The sequence below is a fragment of the Dipodomys merriami genome, unplaced genomic scaffold (assembly GCF_024711535.1).
Source record: "Dipodomys merriami isolate MVZ:Mamm:240054 unplaced genomic scaffold, mDipMer1.0.p SCAF_3, whole genome shotgun sequence".
NCBI classification, from domain to species: Eukaryota; Metazoa; Chordata; class Mammalia; order Rodentia; family Heteromyidae; genus Dipodomys; species Dipodomys merriami.
The window spans coordinates 17,575,646-17,602,732 of NW_027204492.1; the positions used below are offsets into that span (position 1 = coordinate 17,575,646).

The 27,087-nt window shown below is 40.8% G+C and overlaps 2 long non-coding RNA genes and 1 other non-coding gene across 4 annotated transcripts in view; 1 reads left to right on the top strand and 2 right to left on the bottom strand.

The window, feature by feature from the left end:
• Positions 1–17,939, top strand: part of LOC138840058 (uncharacterized) — a 35,080-nt gene extending 17,141 nt beyond the window's left edge. Inside the window, exons 3-6 of the long non-coding RNA XR_011376037.1 lie at positions 990–1,076; positions 4,484–6,035; positions 11,281–11,430; positions 17,206–17,939. This is a non-coding gene — a long non-coding RNA (uncharacterized lncRNA). The remainder of the gene's footprint in view (positions 1–989; positions 1,077–4,483; positions 6,036–11,280; positions 11,431–17,205) is intronic.
• The window catches only part of LOC138840057 (uncharacterized), a 75,304-nt gene that overhangs the window by 23,377 nt on the left and 24,840 nt on the right, over positions 1–27,087 (bottom strand). The gene's annotated exons all lie outside the window — the stretch shown is intronic.
• Positions 10,360–10,423, bottom strand: Trnaa-ugc (transfer RNA alanine (anticodon UGC)). Its single transcript has one exon. It is a non-coding gene; the product is annotated as a tRNA-Ala (tRNA).

Below are 27,087 nucleotides of genomic sequence, written 5' to 3' on the forward strand. Positions count from 1 at the left end.
ATTACAGGTTTTCTGAGAGAAAACACTGTAGTATATTTAAAACTTCTTGACTCAGGCCTCAGGCCTTGTATGGTGGAATTAGGGGTAGGAATTTCTCATAGGCAATTTCAATTTCAAACCCTAAAGGCTTAGTACTGTCTCATCCTCATCTGAGAAACACTCTGTCTTCAGCCTATTGAAAATTTTATTTGTATCAAGTACTTGTTCATGAAAAGCACTGGCTTCTTCCTTGCACATACAAAGGAACTAAAGCACGAAAAAAAGCTTTATATCTCTGCCTCCATTTTGTATTTTTCTTTGAGCTAAGCCACTCTGTCTACTTTAACTTAGCAATAACTTTCGGTTCCAGACAAGACAGGATGGAGCAAGTAACATCTTTATGACAAGTCACTGAAACTATCCCCCAAAGAACAGCAGAGCCTTGCGGGGCATACCACTCCCAAATCAGGGCAATTACTGTAAGGTTGAGGGTACATCCTGGAGCAGGGAGAATCTTCTCAGACAAACCAGATTGCTCCCATTAAATGACAATAGTAATCATAGTCATTTCTCCCAAACTAGGAGCTCCAGAATGGAGATAAAGACCTACTGCTTGAACTAGGACTGTTTATTCATACCCTTGTCCAGATTTTTCTTTTTTCTTAAATGTAACACTCAAGTCTGGGTCCTGGATATGACTGAAGTTAGTCAAAAATTCTGGTTTTCAGTCTCATGTCCATACCACAGAGTAAATCTCATTTTTTCCTGCCGTTTGTCATGTCTCTTTACTTGGCTTATGTAAGTGTTTGGGCCTGACACATACTTTCCTAACAGACATTTTTTTAAGTTTCTTAATTAGCTTATATTAGTTCTAAGGAAGGATTCCATTTTTCCATCTTCATTCATGTTAGCACAGTGCTTCAACCAATCTCACCCCCTGAATCATACTCCTCAAATATTTTCCTATCACTTTAACTGCTGATTGTCTTGCTTGAATTTTCTTTTCACAGATAAAGACCAAGATAGATAGCTGAACTGACTGATAGGATGGTTTGCCTGTGTGTACCACGGAATTCCTGTGTTGGAAACTTAAAACTGTAAGTTTTAATGCTAATGGTATTTGGAGAAAGGAGCCTTGGCAAGTAATTAGGCTATCAGGATGTTATCTTCATGAATAGATTAATCCACTTATGTATTAGCTGGGGAGATTTTCTTTCTTTCTTTCCTTCTTTCTTTCTTTCTGCAGTCTTGGGGCTTGTACTCAGGGCCTGGGCATTGTCCCTGAGCTTCTTTTGTTCAAGGCTAGCACTCTACCACTTGAGCCAGAGTGCCATTTCCTGCTTTTGTTGTTTGTGGTACTAAGGAAGCCAACTCAGGACTTCATGCATGCTAGGCAAGCACTCTACCACTAAGCTACATTCCCAGCCCATGGGGAGAATTTGTTAACAGAAATTTATTAGACAACCATACCAGGTCCACAAAAATATCATTTGAGTTTGATTTTTTGGGGGGTGGGGGTGGGGGACTGGTGAAGATGTCTTGCAGACTTGATGCATTTTCCCAGGTTTCCAGCTTTGTCTACCAAATTTACACCCAGAAGGACACAATTTAATGCCATAGTGAATTACTGGATAAGGAGCATAGGGTGAAGTAAATCATGCCTGAATGGAAAGGTCCATTTACAAGGTCATGTTTTTTTTTTTTTTTTTTTGGGTCCGGTCGTGGGGCCTGAACTCTGGGCCTGGACGCTGTCCCTCAGCTCTTCAGCTCAAGGCTAGCGTTCTACCACTTGAACCACAGCGCCACTTCCGGCTTTTATTTTGCTTATGTGGTGCTGAGGAATTGAACCCAGGGCCTCAGGCATGCAAGGCAAGCGCTCTACCACTGAGCCACCTTCCCAGCCCAACATGTATTTCTTGAAAAGACCAGAGTATTGATAGTCATGGACGGTGTTGCTCCTGAATTTAGCTTCAAAGAAAACACAAAGCCAAATTATAGGATTTTTTTTGTTCTGTCAAATGAGGCAAAAATACAGGCATCCTTATTGGTGTCTTTAGCTCTGGGCAGTATATATATTTTTTTCAGGCAGGAAGGGCGGGAGAAAAGTACTCAAGATGGCGCTTGTGCTGCTGTATGGAGCACTGCTGCCATCATGGGGATATAGTTTATGCATTGCACCATTGTAGTTTTTCTTATGGTGCCGAGCATTTGTAGATATATTGGCCTATAGTGATTTCAAATTATCGTGGCCTCCAAGCAGGGACAATCTTCTTTAGCAAAAAGAAGTAAGACAGACCTAGACACCGTAGTTCTCGTGGTATAGATGATGAAAAGTGAAGGACTGGCAATGGACAGGTATCTAACAGGAGACCCTGACACAGAAAATCATTTGGTGGGCCTTTGCTTGCTCCCAATGTGGTCATGACCTTAGGAACCCACTCAAAGACAAATACAGACAGTCTAGATTTGTGCAGGTCATTTCTAGCCGCTTAAAGGAAGAGTTAAGTGGTTTTTACACAATGTCATTAAGCTACAGTGCCAAGGACCCTTATTTATAGCAATGTCAGAACTTCAAGCAGAAACAAACGCTCACTCACTTGCATAAAACACAGTGGAAGATCAACTGTGTTTTCTGAAGGTGCTTCCAATTACCTGGATGTTTGCAGGCCTCATGAAAAGGCCAAAGAGGAGTTATGTCTTTTTATCTTGTAGTTGTAGGGATCATCTTAGCAGTGGGGCTGTGGAGGTAAAGGGATTGATTGTGTGAGTGGTGCTATTAAATAAAAAGTACAAGGTGGAGAACTTCTACTTCCCAATATCAAAATGCACACAGTGTGTTACTCAAAATAGCAATAGCTATAGAGCTCAATGTGATGTACTAAACAGAGTAGGGTCAAGTGATTTTTCAATAGAGTTATCAAGGTCATTCAGTGGCTCATTAGTCTTTAGCAAATGATATTGGTGCAGTTGGCTAGCCACATACGTAAGAATTCACTGAGATCGTTACTTCACATATCATATTTAAAAATTAACTCAAATTGGATCCAAATTCTCACTGGAAAAGCTGCAAGTATCAAATTTGACAGGAAAATAGAGGTAAATCTTGATGTGCTTGGATTTGACAGTACTTTCTTCATATATTGCCAAAAGCACAATAAACAGAAGTGAAAAAAGAAAAAGACTAAGCTTCAAGGGTATATAACAGGCACAATAACATCAGTGACAAAAATAGTTGCCAGGCAATTATCCTCAATAGTTCTGACATCCACAATATCTAAATAACTCTTGCCTCTCAATAGCAAAAATAAAAAGAAATAAAGAAAACAAGAAGATAAAAAACTTGCCAAGCAAACAAAACAAACCTCACCACAACTTATTAAAAAAAAGACAATGGGCCTGAATCTGTCAAGTAGTTGTACAAGGGGACAAGAAATAGATCAGAATATAGCTAACATAGCTCATCTTGATTCATGATAACACTTCACACATTCAGGAGTGTGCATTTGGGTGGAGATATGTCTAGAAATGGGGTAGAGAAGGCCTAGCTCTTCATAAGCCCATTTTGCTTTAGTCCGTTCAAGATTTTGCTCAAAGTGTGACATTGAGCAAGATGCAGTGTATTTATAGCCTACTTTTTTGAATGCCAAATCCTTTGTACAAATACTTAAAGATAATAAAAATATATTTAAAATTTTTTGAATAATAACAATAATCTTATTTGCTCCAGTATACATATGCAATATATCTCTGTACATCACCTCTTATAATAGCAAAAATGCAGTATATATAGCATCTAAAATATGTATGAAACATATTTACATAAGTATATATGTTCATAGCAAAATAACTTTATGAAGTTCTATGCAAATGTTTACTTGCTAACATTTTATGCCAGTGTCAAAGGCTTTCAGGAATCAGAGGTAAAAATATCTGTTTATAAATGTAAAGTGTAAGCATTCAATTTATATGCAAATTTGTAGTGAACTTTCAGTGTATACACAGACATTTGTATTTCTGTAGTGAAGTAATTAGAATAAATAATCAAAAGGTTATTGATGTTTAATACAAAGCTTCATCATAGTAGTACAATGCATGATTTAGTTAGTAATGAGAAAAATTAAGATTGTTTCCCAAATGAAAAACTGCAATGTACATTCATAGTAGGGCCAAGGGAAACAGTCATTGGCCCTATAATAGTGAGGAAACATGCTTGTGCACCAATGATGAAAGTGTGCAATAAAATCATGTTCTTTATGACATATTTATATTCCTTCAAACACATGTGTCTTGCCAAAATAGAGCAAAATACACAGCATTGAGAGGTCTGTGGATGCTTATAACTGCACTAAAGAGCCTCCCTCCCACTGGAATCACTAGTCCTGGTGACAAGTCCTAACATGGAGCAAGACTGCCAGGGAACTTGGGAAGTAAACCAGGATGACAACTGTCCTGGGCCCCAGCTTTGCTCTTGTCCAGTCTAAAAGTTTTTTTTTTTCATTTCTAGATGTGGATCCCTGAGGTTCCACTCAAGACCACAAGACAATGGAATGTCATGTGGAAACTGGATCTAGAACACTGCCTGAAGGAAAATTTGGTCCTGTGGAATTTGAGTTTTTGAAAAGAGAAGATGCACTAAGGATGAGTTTCTCAGATCTCATTTTATGTTGTTGTTGTTGCTGTTGCTATTGGTGCAATCCTGGGGCTTGAACTCAGGTCCTTTTGTTTCTTTTCTTTTCTTTTTCTTTCTTTCTTTTTTTTTGGGGGGGAGGGCTGCTCGTGGGGCCTGAACTCTGGCCCTGGGCGCTGTCCCTCAGCTCTTCAGCTCAAGGCTAGTGCGCTACCACTTAAGCCACAGTGCCACTTCCAGCTTTTTTCTTTTTGCTTATGTGGTGCTGAGGAATCAAACCCAGGGCCTCATGCATGCAAGGCAAGGGCTCTATCACTGAGCCCAGGTCCTTACGTTTCTTTTGCTCAAGGCTAGCACTCTATCACTCGAACCACACCACCACTTGTAGTTTTTTGCCTTCTAGTTTATTGGAGATAAGAATCTCTAGGACTTTTCTGCCTCTGCTAGATCTGAACAAAGAGTCTCAGATCTCAGCCTCCTGAGTAAGCTGGATGACAGGACTGAGGCACCAGTGCCCAGCTTGTTATCTTTTAATTAACTACTTTGGGCAGGGGAGAGGGTGATTCGTGATCAAACTCGTTCACACGTACTGAATCTGACATCAAATTCAGAAAATCAACAAGAAAACCCAGAAACCAAAATGGGTGTTGCCTTTGTCTCTTCCAGAATTTTTTTTGGAACAGGAAAGGTGGAACTCTACTCTTGCCAAGCAAGAGCCAAGTTTCTTGGCTTTTCAAGAGCAACACTGCAATCATGCGGAAGTAGTTTCACAAATCCCCAAGCAAAACCATTCCAGGCAAGTGCTAGCTCTGATGAAGGTATTAAGAGGTCAAATGGGCCAGGATCCAAACAACATACCATTTTTTAATGTAGATATGCAGAAGCAAAAAGCACAAATGCACAGTTTGGATATAGAACCTGAAGACAGAGGTCCTATACACAGACTGCAAGAAGGGGTAGGGCAGGGTTTCACACTTCCTATGGTGGAGTACTAATCTGTTTAGACTGTGTCTTGGAAAGAAAAGCTTAGAACTCTGTAAGTCTTAGACAATTAATGGGGAAATTGGGAAGCATCTGGTGTGGATGTGGTAGACAGAATTTCGAAGCAAATTCCTCCTTGAGCTAGCTGAAGAGGTTCATACAAATAAATGGTAATAGGAAATGGAGAAGTTTTGGGAAGATCCTACACATCCTAGTTGCAGAAATAGAATTGTAGGTGAGTTTTTTGTCTTGTGTCTTTTATTAGTATTATTATTATTATTATTGTTGTTGTTGTTGTTGTTTTTGCCTTGTTAGGTGATCAGTACAGAATCTCTTCAATGAGAAAGGCACTTGTCAAACCCCCAGGCCATCAAAAAATACTTGATGGGATTTTCTTCTTAAATCTGAGGAGAGAAGAGACTTGTGAAAGATCCTTGTTATGATACAGGTAGGGAGGATATGAATTAGTAAAAAAGCATTTGTGGGCTCGTGTCTCCAGTACTGTTAATTTTCTTTGGAAGATGCCTGAGGAGGCTGAAGCAGGTTCAATAATTCCTGGCCAGTCTCTATTACATGAAAAATTTCAGGAAAGCCTGACTTGCATAGTACCATAGTAATGCCCTGTTTGAAAGACCAATTCAAAGTGAATAAAAAAACAGTACCAGAAGGTTTCATTGTGATAATACCATGGTAGTGTACAGGGACCTTTGAATAAGTTCACTATTTCTATTGTATTCCCTGCCCACTTTTCCCCAGTCCAACTCACTGAATTTCTGGAAAGTTTTAAAACAAAATTATACGTCTTCCACATCTGTGATTTCATCTTAACAGACATTTTTGCTCTTAGCAAATTTTGTGCTATGTCTTTCACTGCAGCCTGTCTCCATGTTACATAACGTGTTTAGAGAGGCTGGGAAGGTGGCTTAGTGGTAGAGTGCTTGTCTGCCGTGCATAAGGCCCTGGGTTTGATTGCTCAGTATTACATTAAGGGAAAAAGCTGGAAGTGGCACTGTGCCTCAAGTGGTAGAAAGGGGCACAGTGCTACCTTGTGAAATACTGTTCATTTTGCTTTAAGTGACCCAAATAAAACCAACATGTTCCGATGAACCGGCATTTTCTTTGCATAGATTTTCTCCGGCCCCACCGCTTCCCGTGCGCCATCATCGCCTGACCACTCTGGTCCCCTCCAGGCCCCTCACGCTTGGCGCTTCTCCCCCAAAGATGTCTCCAGTGCTGCCTGGGCCTGTCTTGGAGCCTTACGAGGGCTGGAGGGGCCCAGCGTGGAGCCCCCTGTGTCCTGCTTGTTCCCGCAGACATCAGCTTCCTCTAGCCGCCATGTCTAAACTGGGTGGAAGCTGTAATGGCGCCGGGGCTTTAGAAACTGTGTCCGCATGGTGGCAGCAGCGCACCGCAAATGCAGCAGGGCTGCCATCTTGAGTGCGCTCCTCCCGCCCTTTCTGTCTGAAAAAACACCAAAAACACTGCTAACCCTAGATAGAGGAGCCAGCTGCTTCATTTCTTAAGTATCATTGAACAGAGACTCCTATATTTTATTTATTTTCTATCAGAAATCAATATGAGGCCTACATCCTGTGTGTATGTTCTTGTGCAGGCCCTCGGGCTTGAACTTAGGGCCTGGACATTGCCAATAAGCTCTTGGTAGTGTTGTACCACTTTAGCCATAACTCCATTTCAATTTTCTTGTGGTTCATTGTAGATAGGAGTCTCACAAATTTTCCTGTCTGGGCTAGCCTCGAACAGCAATCTTTAGATCTCAGACTCCTCAGTAGCTAGGATTACAGGGTACCACCTCTAAAGAATCGGTGTCTGCCTCAACCTTCTTTAAAGGGACTCATCCTGATGTGTGATGATGTCCTATGTCAACACACAGTGAGAATACATCCATCTCATATGTGTCAGGAACAGCTGTTGGATGACTGAATTTGAAATATGTCACTTTGTCATGTTTTCTTAAATTTTTGTCTTTTAAAAAATGTAACATCTCCCTCCCTTTTTAAAAAATGTAATCCATCCTTCCCTCCCTCCCTCCCTCCCCCCTCTCTCCCTCCCTCCCTCCCTTCCTGGGGAGGGGCAGTGAGAGACCACTCAGTCTGCACTGAAAATATATATGATTTTATTGAGCTGAAAACTCTGACGTGCCAGGACTGCACCTGGAGTTGGGATCCCAGGAAATGGCCCCCAGTGCCAGCCCACATGGGCTTTTAAGCATTTTGGGATAGGGCGAGGAAATGGGGAGGCTGGGTGTTGGTTTTAGCCAATGATTATTACAAGAAATGCACACCTTAAGTTTAAATTTCCTGCCAAGGTTTTGCTCGGGGAAGCAGGGGAATAGAACAAAGGGTGGTGATGGTCCTCTGGCTTTAGGGCTCCCATTGCTCAGAAAACAGCAGAAGCAGAGTTACAGAGTTACTGGGTTATGGAGTTACAATTATAGTTACTAGCTAAAGTAATGAATTACCAGGGAAGTCTTATCCACAGCACACTTACATTATATCTTAAAATCATTCATTACCTATTTTACGCAATCCAAGTCAAATATCATATTCCATCTTTACATCCTCCACCATATCACTTCCTTCCTTCCTTCCTTCCTTCCTTCCTTCCTATATACATGGTGTGTTCTTGATGTTTTCTGGGGTGATCTGAATTTCATGATCTTGCTGTCCCAACTACTCAAGTGCTGACATTCAGGCGCGTGCAAAGAGGCTGGACCTTAAAGATGTATTTTCAGATAAGAATTTTGGATAAACATCCAAAGTAAATATGAAATACATGACTTTCTCGTTTAAATGTGTGTTAAGTATGCATACATATATATGCATCTCTAAAGAAATAAACAAAATTTTAATGGAAGAAAATGATTTTTTGTTGTCATGAGAAAGCTAACAAGAATGCCTTGGTAAATATTACATTTTCTAAAATTTAGTTGTTAAAATTTTTTTTGTAGAAGTGCCAAAACTATCCAAGGATCACAAATGAAAATTTGTATTCTTAATGCAATGTATAATTATTCATTTTATTGGATTTATTTTAATTTAAAAATTGTTATTATAAAGGTGATGTACAGAGGGGTTACAGTTACACATGTCAGGTTATAAGTACATTTCTTTTTGGACAATGTCACCCCTTCTCTCACTCTCCCAGTTTTTCCCTCACTGTGTTCACTGTATGAGAATTTGTACTCTTTCACTGTCTATACAGAACTTTGTGTCTCTGTATTGAACCAATTGGAGAGTTAATGAAAAAAGTTAGTGGTGCTTAATACAAAGCTTGATGAAATTGCTCTTCTCTTGATCGGTAAATACTCATCTACATTAAAGCCATGAGAAACACTCATAGGCCTTCTAATGGTAAGAGAAGCCCCATTTCACACTTCCAATGTGAGTATGCCCTGACAACTGCAGGTCCACTTGAGGCCTCCAGCTCCCCAAGTTCTGTGTCAAGACGCATGTGTCCAGATATCCCATGTGACTTTAGGAAAACGTTTAAGGTCCAGTTTGGAGCCCAAAGCGCTTCCAGTGCTCTTTAGAACATCTCTTCCACCAACTGCTATGACAATAGGAAAGATAGAAGGTGGCTCAGTGGTAGAGCGCTTGCCTTGCATGCATGAGGCCCTGGGTTCAATTCCTCAGCAGCACATAAGCAAAAAGAAAAAAGCTGGAAGTGGTGCTGTGGCTCAAGTGGTAGAACGCTAGCCTTGAGCTGAAGAGCTGAGGGACAGCGTCCAGGCCCAGAGTTCAGGCCCACGACTGGACCAAAAAAAAAAAAAAAAAAGAGTAATAGATCACTGCTTATAGAAACGGTATCCGCATGGTGGCAGTAGTATGCCACAAGTGTGCAAAGACCGCCATTTTGGAGGGCTCTACTCCCGCCCTTATGGTCTGAAAAAAATACAAACCAAGATAAAGGAGCACCCAAGGAAGGCAGCCCATTTGTTTCCATTCAAGGAACAGGGTTACAATGCTGTGTTTTTGCCCCTTTCCACCTGGAACTAAACTAAAACTTATATCCATCATTCTCTATCAGGATTCCAGTTCTCACGTGTGAAGATAAGATGTCCTGATGAGAAAAGATGTGACTATATCCATCTGTAATGTGTCTCAGGCCAGCAGCTGGTGATTAAATTGGAAAGGTGCCAAGTTCAACCACCTTGTCTTGAAATGTGCTTTCCCTATTTGCTGTGAATATAATCCTTTGGCCTCTTCTTCTTGACATGGTGCCTGAATTTCACGATCCTTTGGCCTCAGTTACCTGACTGCTGAAATTCAGGCATATGCCAAGAGGGTAGGCTGAGGATGTATTTTCAAATAGGAATAAAAACTTGTGTAAAATATGAAACTTGAATTTCTTGTTTACATATGTATTAAATGTACATGTACATTATTTCATAGTATATATCAAGTGCATATGAAATGCCATGTATTTCTATATGGAAGAAAATGTTAAATGAGAGCTGAATATTTTTTCATGAGCAGGGCAAACAAGAGCATGCTTCTGAATCTACATTTTCTCCTAACTAGGCTATCTATCTATTGAAAGGATCAATGAAAGGAGCTGAGGACTGAAGGTGGGCATAATGCATATACATACATATATATATATGTATATAATATATATATATATTTTTTTTTTTTTTTGGTCAGTTGTGGGGCCTAAATTCTAGGCCTGGGCACCGTCCTTCAGCTCTTCAGGTCAAGGCTAGTTCTCTACCACTTGAGCCACAGCACCACTTCCAGCTTTTTCTGCTTATGTGGTGCTGGGAATCGAACCCAGGGCCTCATGCATGCAAGGCAAGCACTCTACCACTGAGCTACCTTCCCAGCCCCCCGCCCTTAAAACATTTTTTTTAAAGAAAGTTCTAAAACCTACCCAGGAGTCATAAGTGAAAATATTTGTTCTAAAATGCAATGTGTAACTTTGTGTCTCTGTAATGAAGAAATTGTAAGTTTGAGGACAGTGCTTTTCTCTTGATCAGCACGTGGCTAGTTTGAGAATCCTTTGTACAATATATAATTTAATTATCAGTGAAAAAGTATATTGAGTCGTAAGTGATAAAGTGTACTTTGCTCCCAAAGTAGAGCCCTGGGAAGCACTCATAGTCCTTTTTTTTTTTGGGGGGGGGGTCTGGTCGTGGGGCCTGAACTCTGGGCCTGGGCGCTGTCGCTCAGCTCTTCAGCTCAAGGCTAGCGCTCTAGCACTTGAGCCACAGCGCCACTTCCTGCTTTATTTTCTTTTTGCTTATGTGATACTGAGGAATCGAACCCAGGGCTTCATGCATGCACGGCAAGCGCTCTACCACTGAGCCGCCTTCCCAGCCCTCATAGTCCTTTTAATAGTATGAGGGGAATGGTTGTTTTTCTATTTAAATGATTGAACGATTGAACCATGGGACAAATCATGTGCTTTTTTTTTTCTTTTTGTAATTGATATTCCAGCTGGTATTTACTTCTCTCCAAGTAGAGCACTGTACATAGCATTCAGTTTTAAGTGCCACCCTGACCCTGCTCCTGGAATGCCAATAAACCTGCCTCTCAGTGGATCTACAAATCAGAATAGAGTGCAACTGTCAAAGAAAATGAGAAGTGAATTAGAATGTCAGCTAAATGTCCTGGATCTACCTGCCTTAGAATTTGTTTAATTCTCAGTTTAAAAATATTTTATCTTTTGTCCAGACATGGATTCTTAAAATTTATCTCCAGCCCACAACAACCAGATACTAGATGACATGAGGAAACACTGGAGATCGTTTGTAAAAGAAGACAAAAGGGGAAGACTTGATCATGTGGATTTCAGTTTTTGGAGAGAGATGCTATTTTGTTAAGGTGGGTATTTCGGGTTGCCCGGCATCAAACAGTCTTGTGTAGTGAATATTATGGTGATATCAAATGGAAAGTGAAAGCAAGACTATGAGGGGGACATTTAGTGACTTTTTTTTTTTAAACAAATGAGGTTATCAAAATCTGGAGTTTTTGTGTTCTTTTGTCATTTTTTATTTTAAAAAGTGGAAGAACCCATGCAGTCCATTTCTGGCTAGTGAAGGTAAATACTGCCATCATGCGGAAGTAGTTTCAGAAATCTCAATCCAAGTACATTTTGTCCATGAAAACCCAAAGTGGCCGAGAGTAAACTCTCAGGTAGTCAAAGGGGACTAGAACCATTCTTTGTTATCTATCTATCTATGGTGATTTGTTATCATCTTTCAATGTCATTAAATTTGCAGGAACAGAAGGTCCATGCCATGACTTCCGGCATCAGTAATGTCTGACATATGCGGGTCTGCTCCAATCCCCCTACTCTCCAGGTTCTGCCCCACAATGATACCCATTTTTGTATCTCCCTATGGCCTTAGTAGTAGGTGAAATGGCCCAGCGTGGGGCCCAGCCTGCTTCCACATTTTTGTGGAAAACATCTACCGCCAACTGCTATGCCTCATGGGAAGAAAAGCTGTAAGTATGCAGCAGTTCTGGAAACGAATTCCGCATGGTGGCAGTCTTGTTCCATTGAGGCGCGTTTGCATGCGTTTGCATGTGTTCCTCCCGCCTTTCCAGCTTAGAAAAAAAGAAAAAAAAAAACGCCAGCAGACTTTGGCTCCTTTGTGTTTTGTTCAGCTTGGTGGAACAGGTTCACTGGCTGCATAGCCAACTCATCCAGGCTCTTGGTATCTCAGATGTAAAATTTCCCTCTTTCTTGCCTATGCAGTTTTGTTCTTTTTCATTTTACAGAGCACTGCTCAGCATGCTATGCTCACTATTTTCCTATGACATCCAATTTTTCTCGCAAAAAATGAATTGAGTATCTACCCTTAAGAAAGGAAGAATGAGCTGACAATCTAATTGTATCTCCAGTAACCCTTTTTATCTCAGAAGCTATGGAATGAGTCCTCTCTGTCTTAACACTAAATAATGAATTTGTAAGACCTATCCATAGCCTAACCTCAACAATCCTTAGCAACTATTCCAGTTGCATGTCAAACAACGGTTTACTTGGACCACCACATATGTATACATTGTAATCCATATACCTTCTTTAATGTTCTGTGTGCTTACTGTAGGTTTCAGTGATAATGATGATGATGATGATAATAATAATAAACCACTTTCAATATCATTGTTGTTACACTTGTGAATATTAGTTGATAAAATTTTGTGGGTTGGGTGCCGGTGGCTCAAGGCTGTAACCCTAGCTACTCAGGAGGCTGACATCTGAGAATCATGGTCCAAAGCCAGCCTGGGCAGGAATCCAGTCCGTTATACTCTTGTTTTTTTTGGGTCCGGTTGTGGGGCCTGAACTCTGGGCCTGGGCACTGTCCCTCAGCTCTTTAGCTCAAGGCTAGCGCTCTACCACTTGAGCCACAGCGCCACTTCCGGCTTTTTTCTTATGTGGTGCTGAGGAATCGAACTCAGGGCCTCATGCATGCAAGGCAAGCGCTCTACCACTGAGCCACCTTCCCAGCCCCCAGTCCGTTATACTCTTATCTCCAATAAACCACCAGAAAACCGGAAGCAGTGCTGTGGCTCAAGTGGCAGAGTACTCACCTTATGCTAAAGAGTGTAACGACAAGATCCAGTCATAGAGTTGAAGACCCAAGACTGACAAAAATAAATAAACAAAACTTTTGTGGGAGGGTTTGATAGTATTTTGGCAGTTACTTGAGGAGATGACCCAGGACCTCATGCTTCTAGACTGACTAACACTTGAGGCTTGCATTTCATTTGTTAGTTTGGACATCTAGCAAACTTCTCTGTCCCCAGGCTGGACTCAGACAACAGTCCTCTAGATCTCAGCCTCTATAGTAGCTAGAAGTACAGTTGTGAGCCACAGGTACAAGGAGGGAAACAAATAATAAGGGAAACAAATCATTTTTAAAAAATTATTAATGGCCTTCAACAGTACATAAATGCCTTCTAAAAAGCAAGGCAGAGGGCTGGGAAGTTGGCTCAGTGGTTGAGGGCTTGCCTTGCATGCCTGAGGCCCTGGGTTCGATTCCTCAGCACCACATAAGCAAAAAGAAAAAACTGGAAGTGGTGCTGTGGCTCAAGTGGTAGAGCGCTAGCCTTGAGCTGAAGAGCTGACAGTGCCCAGGCCCCATGACCAGACCCCCCCGCCAAAAAAAAAGCAAGGCAGAAATACTGTAATCTGACCATATCAAATAAACATTACCTGATTCCTTTACTACGAAATTGCTTAGGAGCATATATATTTTACTCATTGAACACAGCATCAAAACCAAGATTGTTCAATTATCTGGGTGATGCTTAGCTTCAGCCAAACATAAGGATGCTCAGCCTAGAGTCCAAGTCTCTTGCACTTGCCCACAGGATGGTTCTTCCCCAAGTGCTAGGCCTCATGAAGAGATTGCTAACAGCACAACTTACTTTGAAATTCTTTCCTCATGATGGCATTGGTACTGTGAAAATACCCATAAGTGCTATCTTTGCTCTTCTTCCCTTCCTGTCTGGGACAAACACTGTAGGAAGGCACCAACCAACATGTCTGCCTTAACATTTTGCTTGGAGTAAGTTCAAAATGCTGTAGTTTTGTTTTATTTTCCATTTGTAGCCAAACTAAGGTCTAAAAACACGTCTTCTAATGCCTTAAAAAACACCTGATCATTTGGGATGTCTTAGTATTGAATCTGGAAGGGTAAATGTCATACTAAGCCAGTAAATACTTAGAATTTCTAAATAGGAAGTCATAGGCAAGCTAAAGTCTTATACCCAGTGTGGGGAGAATTAGGATTTTACTGCAAGTCAGGTTGGTGCTCTCTCTCTCTCTCTCTCTCTCTCTCTCTCTCTCTCTCTCTCTCTCTCTCTCTCTCTCTCTCTGAGTCAGTTAGTACAATTCTATTTGATGTGAATTTCGTATGGATCTGTTGTCATGACATGGAGAATTAGAAAGTACCCTATCCAGTGGCTTACTGCAGGAACAGGTATGTTTGCCTAAGATCTCCAGGCTCATATCCTGGAACCAGTGGAATCATTTAGCAGCATTGCTATCCAATTGCCTCAAATTGTTGAAATGGCTAAAGAATTATTACAGATACTTGCCCAAATAGTAATGTAAACCTCAAACTAAAATTAGTTATAACTTCAAGTATTCATAAATTTAAGTATGGTGAAGCTGTTACATCAACCTATTAATACTGTGAATAAATCCATCAGTGCTCAACACTGGGTGACAGAATTTGAACTATAAACATTTCGTTTGCTTTCATTGTTGAAGGTAAGATTTTCTTGTATTGGGGCTGGGAAGTTGGCTCAGTGGTAGAGCGCTTGCCTTGCATGCCTGAGGCCCTGGGTTCGATTCCTCAGCACCACAAAAGCAAAAAGAGAAAAGACAGAAGTGGTGCTGTGGCTCAAGTGGTAGAGCGCTAGCCTTGAGCTGAAGAGCTGAGGGACAGCGCCCAGGCCCAGAGTTCAGGCCCCACACCCGGACCCCCCCCCCCAAAAAAAAAGATTTTCTTGTATTATTGTTTCCCAGACATGTCTTCCTATGAAGTGAAGTGGTCATGGCATTACATTTAAGTAACTAACCACCAGGTCAGGTGCCAAAGGCTTAGTCCTGTAATCCTAGCTACTCAGGAGTTTCAGGTCTGCGAACTGCATCTTGAAGCCAGCCCATGGAAGAAAAGTCCATGAGACTCTCATTTCCAATTGACCAATAAAAATCTGGAAATGCAGCTGTGGCTCAAGGCTTGAACAGCAACAACCACAAAAAAACATTCAAGAGGTAGAGGTCTAAGAATTCAAGTCTCAGTGAGTATAAAAAAGAAAAATGGAGGTTAAAAATGCAGGCATAAAATATTTGAGATTTTTATACAGATATATACATATATTTTATAAGTGTTACACAATATACATGCATTTTCCATAATGCATATTTATACACATATTTACATAAATAATATTTTTGGATAATAATTGTTACATGAACACTATTTGGTCAACAAAGCAAACAAGATTGTGTGTCTGTGTGTGTGTTGGTCCTGGGGCTTGAACTCTGGGCCTAGGCATGCTGTCCCAGGCTCTTTAGCTCAATGCAAGCACTCTACCACTTGATTGGAGGTAGAGTGTCATGGATTTTCCTTGCCTGGGCTGGCTTTGAACCAGATCAGATCTCAGCCTCCTGAGGAGCTAGGGTTATGGGTATGAGCCATGGGCACTTGGTGAATATTTTGTGTATATGTAATTTTCAAAGTTTATGAATTATGGATGGTTTTTGACATCTACAGAATCAAAAGCAAAACATTTGTTCTGAAATGCAATGTGTAACTGGTCAATTTATATGCAAATTTTTCATGGTTTATGTAGAACATTCTGACTTGGTGCTGAAGGAATTGAAGTAAATAAGCAAACCGTTAGTGATGTTTAGTACAAAGCTAGATAACAGTGCTTTTCTCTTTGTTAGTATATGGCTAGTTTCTGAATGTTTGTCACAAAGCATGATGTCCTTACTAATGAGAAAGTAGAAGATTGCTCCTTAAATGAACAACTGTAATAGGTATCCACAGTAAAGCCATGGGAAATAGTCATAGGCCCTTTAAAAATGAGGACACATGCTTATGCTCCAAGGTTGATGAAACTGTTAGACAAATCCTGTGATCTGATAGGAATATAGGCATTATGCATAACATTGTCCGTCCTTTCTTCCCCTCTCTCTCTCTCTCTCTCTCTCTCTCTCTCTCTCTTTCTTTCTCCTGGCTCAGGACCTAGACACAGTCCGTGAGCTGCTTTTGCTCAAGGCTAGCACTTGAGCCACAGTACCATTTCCGGCCTTTTCTATTTATGTGGTACTGAGGAATCGAACCCAGGGCTTTATGCATGCAAGGCAAGCACTCTACCACAGAGCCACATTTCCAGCCACATAACATTAAGTCTTGAGAGCTCTCTGGACCCTGTTCTTAGAGCACCACTAAAGCAGGACTCCCAGAGAACTTGGAAAGTGAACCAGAGTGACAACTGAGTGTCCTAGGCCTAGGTTTTGTCTTCTCTAAATCCTGAAGTGTAAATGATTCCTGTTTCTGTTTTAGCAGTGGATTCCTGAGGTTGACCCCAAGACCACAAGACAATTAGACATCATGAGGAAATACTAGACCCAGAATAATGCACAAAGATTTGGTCTTGTGGGATGTGAGTTCTTCAAAAGAGAAGATTCTTACAGCATTCTTTTTTTTTTTTTGGATCTGGTCGTGGGGCCTGAACTCTGGGCCTGGGCGCTGTCTGTCCCTCAGCTCTTCAGCTCAAGGCTAGCGCTCTACCACTTGAGCCACAGCGCCACTTCCAGCTTTTTGCTTATGTGGTGCTGAGGAATCAAACCCAGGGCCTCAGGCATGCAAGGCAAGCACTCTACCACTGAGCCACCTTCCCAGCCCCAAAAGAGAAGATTCTTGATATTCTATTCTGTCTTTCAATTGGTGTGTCCGGGGAGGTAAGGAGGTTTGGGATTGAATGGGTTATGTTGAATCTTACTTGTTATCAAGTTTAAACCCAAAGAGGAACATGTTTCCTTCAATGGAACAACCAAAAAAAAAAAAAAAGGCAGATAACCAAATTTTGAGTACCAGTTTTTGTGATTGGCATTTTTTTTTTCCTAAACAGGAAAGGCTGAGTAGAACTCTGACAGGCAAGGCTCTGGCTCTTGTGGGGCAACACTGCCATCGTGCGGAAATCATTTCAGAAATCTGTAGGCCGGAGCATTTCCTCCTTACAATCCTAGTGGCTGAGGTAGGTAGGGCTCCAGGTGGTCAAATGGGTGAAGACCTGAATGACTTCCCAAACATTTCTTCTGCCATTGGGTCAGAGCAATGCACAAATGCAGAGGTGTGGTGTATATCTTTTATGGAGACTAAGAATCAGGGCTCAGTTGGCTAGGCTTTTGAATCAAGAGAGAAGATGTAGAATGGTAGAGCTTTAATTCTGCACAGAGAAATGTCAACTGATTACTGGGTGGATCTGGCAGGTTTGGTTGTTGTGGATTAAAGCCTATACAGAATTAATTATGCAGACAAATAAATTACTCCTGTGGCTAGAGGAGGAGACACAGGACCTTGTGACAGAAGCACTGGAGTACTGGATGACTTTTTGTCCTGTTGATTTTTGATTTGTTCTTGCCTGGAAAGGTGACCAAAACAGGGTCTCAAGTTAGACAAAGGTACTACCATTAAACTTGTCATGCCCTGAGGCTTAGAAAAAAGGTTTCAGGGAATTTTTTTCTTAAGTTTGAGGAGAGAACAGGGCTGTGGGGCATCTTTATAATCAATCAGATATGGAATTGTAGGAAAAGGACATGGATAATTGTGAATGGATGTATAGTTTGAGGCTAAAGAACTTTAATGTGGAAGATACTGTAGGGTTCTATACCTCTTCTCCCAGCTCTCAGGAGCCCAAAGCAGGTTTAGTACTTCCATGACAGTCCATACCGTATAGAAAATTTCAAGACAGCCTGTGGTCCATAGCAAGACCCTCTCTCAAAAGCTTACAGAGTAAAACTTGATATTTACAAAACAATGAATTTGAAAACTTAAAATTTTCACCTCAAATATGTTTTATTAGTATATATCTTTTTTTTTTCTTTTCTTTTTGGTCGGTCATGTGGCCTTAACACTGGGCCTGGGCGCTGTTCCTCAGCTCTTCAGCTCAAGGCTAGCGCTCTACCACTTGAGCCACAGCGCCACTTCCAGCTTTTTCTGCTTATGTGGTGCTGAGGAATCGAACCCAGGGCCTCATGCATACAAGGCAGGCACTCTACCACTGAACCACCTTCCCAACCCTTAGTATATATTCTTATTGCTAGAAGGCTTTATTGTATAATTCCATGGATAGATATATGGTCCATATTACAGGAAGATGCTGAGCATGTCCATTATATTCCTTAGACCCAACTGCCCATGGCACCATTGCCCATCCTTTAGAAAGTTTTACAGAATTTTATGGCTTCCCCATTTACAATTTCTTCTGAGACATTTCTTGGACCTTCACTGTACTTCCTCTGAGTCACTACAGACTACATATGTTAGTGGAAGTTGTTGGTACATATCTTGTACATTAAAACACAGAAGTCAGGAGGGATCTAGTGGCTAATGATTGTGGCTCCTTGTGAAATTCTGCTAATTTTTGCTCGAAACCACCAATAGAGGCTAGAACCATTGCCAAGAATCATTCATGTTATTTTATTTTATTTGTGTTGTCGGTGGTGGGCTTGAATTCCAGGCCTGGGCACTGTCCCTGAGCTCTTCAGCTCAAGGCAAATGCTCTGCCACTTGAGAAACATGGCCACTCATTCATTTTGTTTTGAATTGATAGTGCTCACACTGACCCGATCACAGGCCTTGGTGTCAATGTCTACCTGGCTTTCTAGGTTTACCTCAAGATGAAACCCCAAGTTTTAGTCTCTTAGGTGTTTTAGGAAAAGGTGAAATGGCTGAGCTTGGTGCCCAAGGGGCTTCTAAGGCTCTCTAGGACACCCCTTCCGCCAACTGCAATGCCTCATGGGAAAGATCCTCTAATTGTGCACAGCTTGTAGAAACTATATCCTCATGATGGCAGTAGAGCACCATAAAAGCTCCAGAACCACCATCTTAGCGTACTCTCCTCCCGCCCTTCTTGTCTATAAAAAAAAAAAAAAATCACCAATTCCTACATTTAAGCCCAGTTTTCTTTAACGGATCACACATTTGATATCAAAAGGAAACCCCCAAACAATATTCCAAAGGATGATCGTGTTTAATGAAACAAACAACAACAAAAAAAAGGTCGTTTAAAAACTATTTGCAGCCTTTGTCTCTTTTATTTTATTTTTGTAAAGTCGGGAAGAATGTCTCCAGGCGACATTGTCAACTGAAGGTAAACACTGCCATTTTGCGGAAATAGGTTCAGAAATCCTAAAGCCAAAATATTTCCTCTGAGAAACTGCGAGCCGTTTGAGGAAGGTAGAACCTTAGAAAGTCAAACTAAAACTGAATTATCTGAGATTTATTTGCAGTCTGCCAAAGTCATCTAAACTTCCTTTTATAAGGATTGTGCATTATATCCTGAGAATATCTAAAATGGACCCAAAGCCCAGTAGAAAAGTGGTACCTTGTGAAATTCTGCTAACAGTCCTTCGTGGGATCAGAACAAGGAAAGTCGCTAAAAACATCTGTCTCTTTTTAATTGATTCTTCTTATTACTATTCTCATTGCACACATTTGGAGGAACAGAAACCCCACCCAGGACTTCTTGTGTTCTTGTCTTCTGACAAGTGGGGGTCCACTCCAGATCCCATCCGTTTCCCTCCCCACCCCTCCACTCCCGGTTTTGTGCCAGCATGCCTGCATTGTCCAGGTCACCCTCTGGAGAAGGTGAAATGTTCCATCTTGGAGCCCAAATGGCTCCCAAAGTTCTTTAGAATTCCTCTTCCCCCAACTGCTATGTGTAATGGAGGATAATATAATGTTGCACGGCTTTTAGAAACTATACCCGCATGATGGCAGTAGTGTGCCACGAATGGGCTAGAGCTGCCATTTTTGGACTGCTCTCCTCCCGCCCTTATTGTCTGAAAAAAAAATCCATAACCTCTAACTATAGACAAAGGAGCCAGCAAATATGGCTGTTTCTTGTTTCTCTTCATGGAACAGGCTTTAAATACTATCTTTTTCTTTCCTTTCCATCTCACACTATAGTTATGTCTACTCTTGTCCGTTAGGACTCGTGAAGATCTGATGTCTAGACGAGAAATATGAATATATTCAATATATTCATCTCAAAGTATATTCAGGGAACTTTCTATGTGATTGAATTTGAAAGATTCCAATTTCAACACTGTTCTCTAGAATTTATATAATATAAAATATATTATTGTTATATAATATTACATATCATATATTGTTATACAGTATTATATAAATAAATTTGTAATATATAAGTAATATAAATATATACTATGCACAATATACATTTATGCTTATATTTCATTGTTGTTTTTTTTTTTCCTGATGAGGACAAGTTATCCTGATGAAGCCCAGGCTGGCCTGAATTTCATGATGCTCCTACTTCAGCTATCCAAGTGCTGAAACACATTCATTCATATGACAAGGGCGCAGAATGTGAAGATAAGATATTTTCAAAGATTTTAGGGTACAAACTTTAGCAAAATGTGAACCTCTTTATTTTTGAGATGTGAATATAAGATTATCCATAGAAAAATAAACAGACTTTTATGGAAAAAAATATTAAATGCAACCTGAATATTTTGTCATGAGAAAGGCAAACAAGAATATCTATAAATGCTCCATTTTCTAAAATCCAGGAGTTGCAATATTTAAAAAAAAATTTAAGGGGATGTGCCAAAACCTACTCAAAAGCCATAAGTGAAAATGAAAGAGGTAACTGAACAATTTATATACACATCTATTGTGGTATTTATTTATTTATTTATTTAGACGGTCATGGGGCTTGAACTTTGGGCCTGGGCACTGTCCCTCAGCTCTTCAGCTCAAGGCTAGTGCTTTACCACTTGAGCAACTGGGAAACTTCCTGTAATCCTAGCTACCCAGGAAGCTGAGACCTGCAGATTTCAATTTAAAGCCAGCAGAGACAGAAAAGACACTCTTCTCCAATGAACTACTAAAAAGCCAGAGGTGGAGCTGTGAATCAAAGTGGTAATGTGTAGCTTTGAGTAAAAAAGCTCAGGAACAGTTGTCCAGGCCCTGAGTTCAAGGCTTAGAACCAGTACCCCTCCCCAAACAAAACAAAACAAAAACAAAAACCCCCAAACAAACAAAAACGGATGGAGAAGGAGAATTCTTGGGTTTTGAAGGTAAACACTGCCATCTTGCAGAAATAGTTTCAGAAATCCCAACCCAAGGACATTTTCTCCAAGGAAACAGAAAGGAACAGAAGAAGTCAGCAACTGAGGAAATCAAATGGGACTAAACCCATTCTTGACCTCTTTTTTTTTTTTTTTTCCATTTTTAAAACTGGACTCAAAGTCATCGAAACTTCTTTTGCAACAGGCCTGTCCTTTATTTCCGAGAATAGCTAGGATAAACTCAAAGCCTGATAGTAAATGCATACATTGTGAATTCTTGCTAACTCTCCTAGAACATCCATTTGAAGAATAACATCTGTTTTTCATGTTCTTTTAGTATTGCAAACACGGAGAAACAGAAGCTCCACCCCACAACTTCCTGCTTCAATATCATCACTATCATCTGACACACACCACTCCAGGTTATACACTCTCCAGCTTCTATGCCACAATGATACGTCACAGTTCCTGGTTTTCTCTATGACTTTAGGAGAAGGTAAATCTGGCCACCCTGGAGTCCGCATGTCTTCCAAGTCCCTGTAGGAAAAAATACCTTCCGCCATTTACTATGCCTCATGGGAAGGAAGCTGTAATGGTGCATTGCTTCTTGGAATCGTTTTCCTCAGGATGGCAGTAGCGCTCCACAGACTACAGAAACCGTCGCGCTCTTCTCCCACCCTTTCCGTCTAGAAAAAAGCACCACTCTGTGGTAAAGGCACCAGCAGATTTAGATGCTTTGGGTTTTTGTTCAGCTTGACTGAACAGGCTAACTAGTTGGGGGGGGGGGGGCTACCTTGGTTTCCCATGTGAATCCAATATGAGCCCAAATAGCACCACTCATCCAGGTTCTTGCTATCTCTGATGTAATTTTCACTCTTTGTTGCCCATGCAGTTTTGCACGTTTTCATTTGTCTGCTCAGCATGTTATGCTCAGTGTTTTTCCCACTACATAAAATTCCTCTGACACAAAATGAATTGGACATCCAACCTTATGAAAAGAAGAATGTGCTGACAATCCAATGCCATGCATCTCTAGTAACCTAGAAAGGTTATCTCCAAGGCTATGAAATGATACCTGTGTTCTGCCTTACCACTGAATCAGGAATTTGTAAGACTTGTCCATTGCCTTATCTCAACAGTCCATATGAACTGTCTCTGTTGCATGTCAACATGCAAAATATGGAAGAATACGTCGATATGCCTCACACAGAACAACACGTGTTTATACATTGTCTCCATAATCTCCCTTGGTTTTGCAGTTTTCTGTTGCTAAAAAATGCTCTTTTAATATTACCCATTGAGATTTTTACTTCGCTAGCACTCTACTTCTTTTAGGCACGGCTACATTTCCCACTTTCTGATGGTTAATTGGAGATAAGAGTCTCACGGGGACTTTTCTGCCTGTGCTGGCTTCAAACCATGATCTTCTGATCTCATCCTCCTGAGTAGCTAGGATTACAGGCGTGAGCCACCAGCACCAAGCCCACTTTTTAATGAAAAATAGAAAAAAAAACTTTGTTGTGATTTGTTGGTTGGTTGGTACCTGGGTTTGAACTCAACCTTTATGTTTGCTAGGCTAACTATCATTTGAGGCTTAGTCCTGCTCTTTGCTAGTTATTTTAGAAATGGACTCTTATCAAACTTATTTGACTAGGTTCGATTTTAACCATGATCCTTTAGATCTCAGTTTCTGGAGTATGAGTTATGAGTTGCAAGTTAAAGTGATAAACACTTATTTTTTAAAAAGTGGATTTGATCTGTACAGAAACAAAGCATATACAACTTAAAAGGACTATCAAATAAAGCACTGAGTAAGCTTCAGATACCTATTGTGTGTGTGTGTGTGTGTGTGTGTGTGTGTGTGTGTGTGTGTGTGTGTGTGTGTGTGTGTGTGTGTGTGTGTTTGTCAGTTTTGGGGCTTGAACTCTTAGCCTGGGCATTGTCCCTCAGCTCTTCAGCTAAAGGCTAGTGCTCTACCACTTGAGCCACAGCATCACTTCTGTTTTTCTGACTGGTTTATTAGTGATAAAAGTCTCATGGACATTCCTGACCGGGCTGGCTTTGACCCATGATCCTCAGTTCTCAGCCTCCTGAGTAGCTAGGATTACAGGCGTGAGCCACCAGTTCCTGGCCTTTTTTTTTTTTTTGATAGACACCTATATCTGATTCTTTTTTAAAGGCACTTTTTTTTTTTCCTTCTTGAGACCACATAAAATAGTGAAATACTTATTAGCATATATAATTTTCTCATTAAATACAACATCAAAACCAAGGTGGCTCCAGTCTGTCCATATTTTTTAGGCCTAGGAAAACACAAGGATGTCCAACTTGGAGCCCAAATCTCTTCCAACTACTAACAGGCTGGTTCTCCTAAGTGCTAGCATACATGAGGCACATTTTGTACAGAAACTATTTTATCACAACGGCAGTAGTGCTCCAGGAATGCCCACAAGTGACATCCTTGTATTCCCTTCTGTGGGCCTTCATGTCTGCAAAGAAAGCCACAGGAAGGCACCAGCCAAGATGGCTGTCTTACTTTTGCCCAGGCTTTGTAGACGTTCACACTGGTACTGTTTTGCCTTATTTTCAAACGTAGGTCTAAAACCACTTCCCTTGCTTTCATAGACCAGCGAAAGAATGAAATTTCTTTTGAAGTCAGCAGCTTATAAGTTTCTAATATAGGAATTCCTAAGCAAGGCCGAGGCTTATACCAAGTGTGGGTGGGATTAGAGCATTTCATTCAAAGTCATGTTTTTTTTTGGGGGGGGGAAGGGGTCCTGGTCTTGGGATCTGAACTCTGGGCCTGGACGCTGTCTCTCAGCTCTTCAGCTCAAGGCTAGTGCTCTACCATATGAGCCACAGCGCCACTTCCGGCTTTTTTCTTTCTGCTTATGTGGTGCTGAGAAATTAAACCCAGGGCCTCATGCATGCAAGGCATGTGCTCTACCACTGAGCCACCTTCCCAGCCCTGGTTTTGTTTTTCTTTTTTGGTCATGATATTGTCAAAATATAAAGATGAAAATAGCCAGTGACTTTTTGTAGGAACGTGTGTGTTTTATGAAGCTCTGAGCTACAGCCTAAGATCTATAGGCTCATTACCTGGAACCAGGAATGTAATTTAGCAGTGGAAATGTTTAGACTCAAGAATTATTCTAACTTCTTCTAAGGAATTATTACAGATACTAGTCCAACTACTAATGAGAACCCTAAATAAAAATTAGTTATATAGCTAGGTGCTAGTGGCTTATGCTTGTAATCCTAACTGGTCAAGAGGCTGAAATTTAGGGCTCACAGTTCAAAGCCAGGTAGGGCTGGAAAGTTAGAATGATTCTTGCATCCAAATGAGCAGAAAAAAAGCTGGAATTGGAGCTGTGGGTCAAGTCAGAGCCTTAACCTTGAGTAAAAAATTTCAGGGACAGCACCATGGCCTTGAATGCCTGCAGGTAAACAAAAAAATTAGTTACACTGTAAAGTATTCATAAATTTAGGTTTGATTAAGTGTGTAGATTTTCTTTTCTGTAAGTAGTTTTATGAAGGAATTTTAATTCAAGAAATCAGTTTATAAGTACGTCTTGATTAATGTCACCTGTTCCATCTTTCTTACCAGACTTTCCCAATTAAAGGTACATTGTTATGAGTTTCAACAAAGAAACTGGTAAAAAGGCTTAGAAGAATTTCTCATTTTAATGGCATCACCTAAGACAAGTGTGTGTTACCTATCAGATCACTTCCTCATCTGAGGCTATTGTAGATAATAGATGGTAAGGAAGCATAATTGCTTCTTGAAACACAAAAAAAGTGGTGGCAATTATGACATTCTAAGCCAAATATCTAAATTGTAACCGATATACATATTTTGTTTTGATTTGTGTGTGTGTGTGTGTGTGTGTGTGTGCGAGCGCGCGTGCATGTGCTGGTCTTGGGGCTTGAATTCATTGCTAGTGCTCTACTATATGAGTCACAGCTGCCCTTGTGTTTTTTGATGGTTAATTGGAGATAAGAGTCTCAGGAACTCTCAGGTTGGTTTGAACTGCCAACCTCAGATCTGAGGCTCCTGAATAGCTAGGATTTTATAGATTTAGCCACTGGTGTTAGGATTAGGATCTGTCTCTGTCTTCTGTCTTGTTGTATATATATATATATATGCAGATCTATCTATCTATCTATAAAACTTCAGATTTCATGACCTCTGATGTAGAAAAGGTACTTTTCAGTTCCAAAGAAGCAGAAACAGTGGTAAAAGCCTGATTGCAGAAGTAAAAAAGGTCTTTTTTTTTTTTTTTTAAATACCACAAGGGCGGGAGGAGTGCACTCTCAAATGGTGATTCTTGTTCCCTTGTGGAGTTCTACTGCCATCATGCGGATACAGTTTCTACAAGCAGAAAACTACTTTGTACAAGAGGTGCGCCATTACAGTTTCCTTTGCTCAGACATAGCAATTAGTGGGAAGAGTGCTCCAAAGAGCCTTAGAAGCCACTTTAACATTCTGCTAAATTCTAAAGGTGACCTAGACACTGCAGGCAAGCTAGCATAGAACCTGGAGAGTTGGGGACCCTAGCGTGGACCCCTAGTTGTAAGAAGACAAGGACAGGGGAAGTCGTGGGGCGGGGCTTCTGGTCCTCCAAGTGTGGGCAACACTAGAAAATCGCTTGGAAGGCAAATAGATGTTCTTAGAATCTCTCCTTGTTATGATCCCAAGGGAACAGTGTTAGTATTTTTTCTTTTTTCTTTTTTTGGTACTGGGGATCGAACCCAGTATGTTGCACTTGCTAGGCAAGCGCTTGGCCACTGAGCTACATCCCAGCCCCTAGTGTTAGTATTTTAAAAGGTACCATTTTGCTTCTGTTCTGTTCTGGCTTCTGTCTGGATATACTAGACTGTCCTGTTCCAGGAAGATTAGATGCTCTTTCATGCCGTCATTGATTGAGCTTTTTGCTCTAATTTTTGGTGTTACTTGGTTTCAGACCATGTTCCTCAGAACTCAGCTTCCTGAGTTCCGGGGAGTACAAGTGTGAGCCTTTGGCTTTTTAAGGGGTCTATTTTTCACAGCTGCCTTGTGGTTTCCCAGCAGCAAATGCTCCTGGAATTAGATTTCTGAAACCATTTCCACATGATGGAAGTGTTTACTGTCAATATCCAGAAATCTTATATATGATCTGTGCTTCTGCCTATTAGTTTTTTAAAAAGAAAAGAGAAAACATATATTCCAGAAGCTTTGGTAATGATGCCTTTTTGTTCAGTTTTATCTTTTAGGAGTTTGCTTTAGGCTTCCATTTTATATCAAAGGGAGATCTATCCTACAAAACGAATTAATTCTAGACGTTGGCGATTTTTTTAGACAGGAAGGGCGGGAGGGATACTCCAAGATAGCGGCTCTGGTCTTCTTGTGGCGCACTACTGCCATCATGCGGATTTGGTTTCTACAAATCGTGCGCCATTACGTTAGCCTTCCCAGAATGCCTAGCAGATGGCGGAAGGAGTGTCCTAAAGAAACTTGGAAGCAGCTTGGGATTGGGCCTTTTTGCCTTTTCCCAAAGCCCTAAGTGGTGGCAAATCTTGTTTTTTTCTTTTTTTTCTTTTTAATTGTGAAAATACCGTACAGAGGAGTTACAATTCCATGGGCAAGGAATGAGTACATTTCTTATCAAGCATTGTTGCCTCCTCCTTTCAAATCTTGTTCTTTTTTTCCCTTG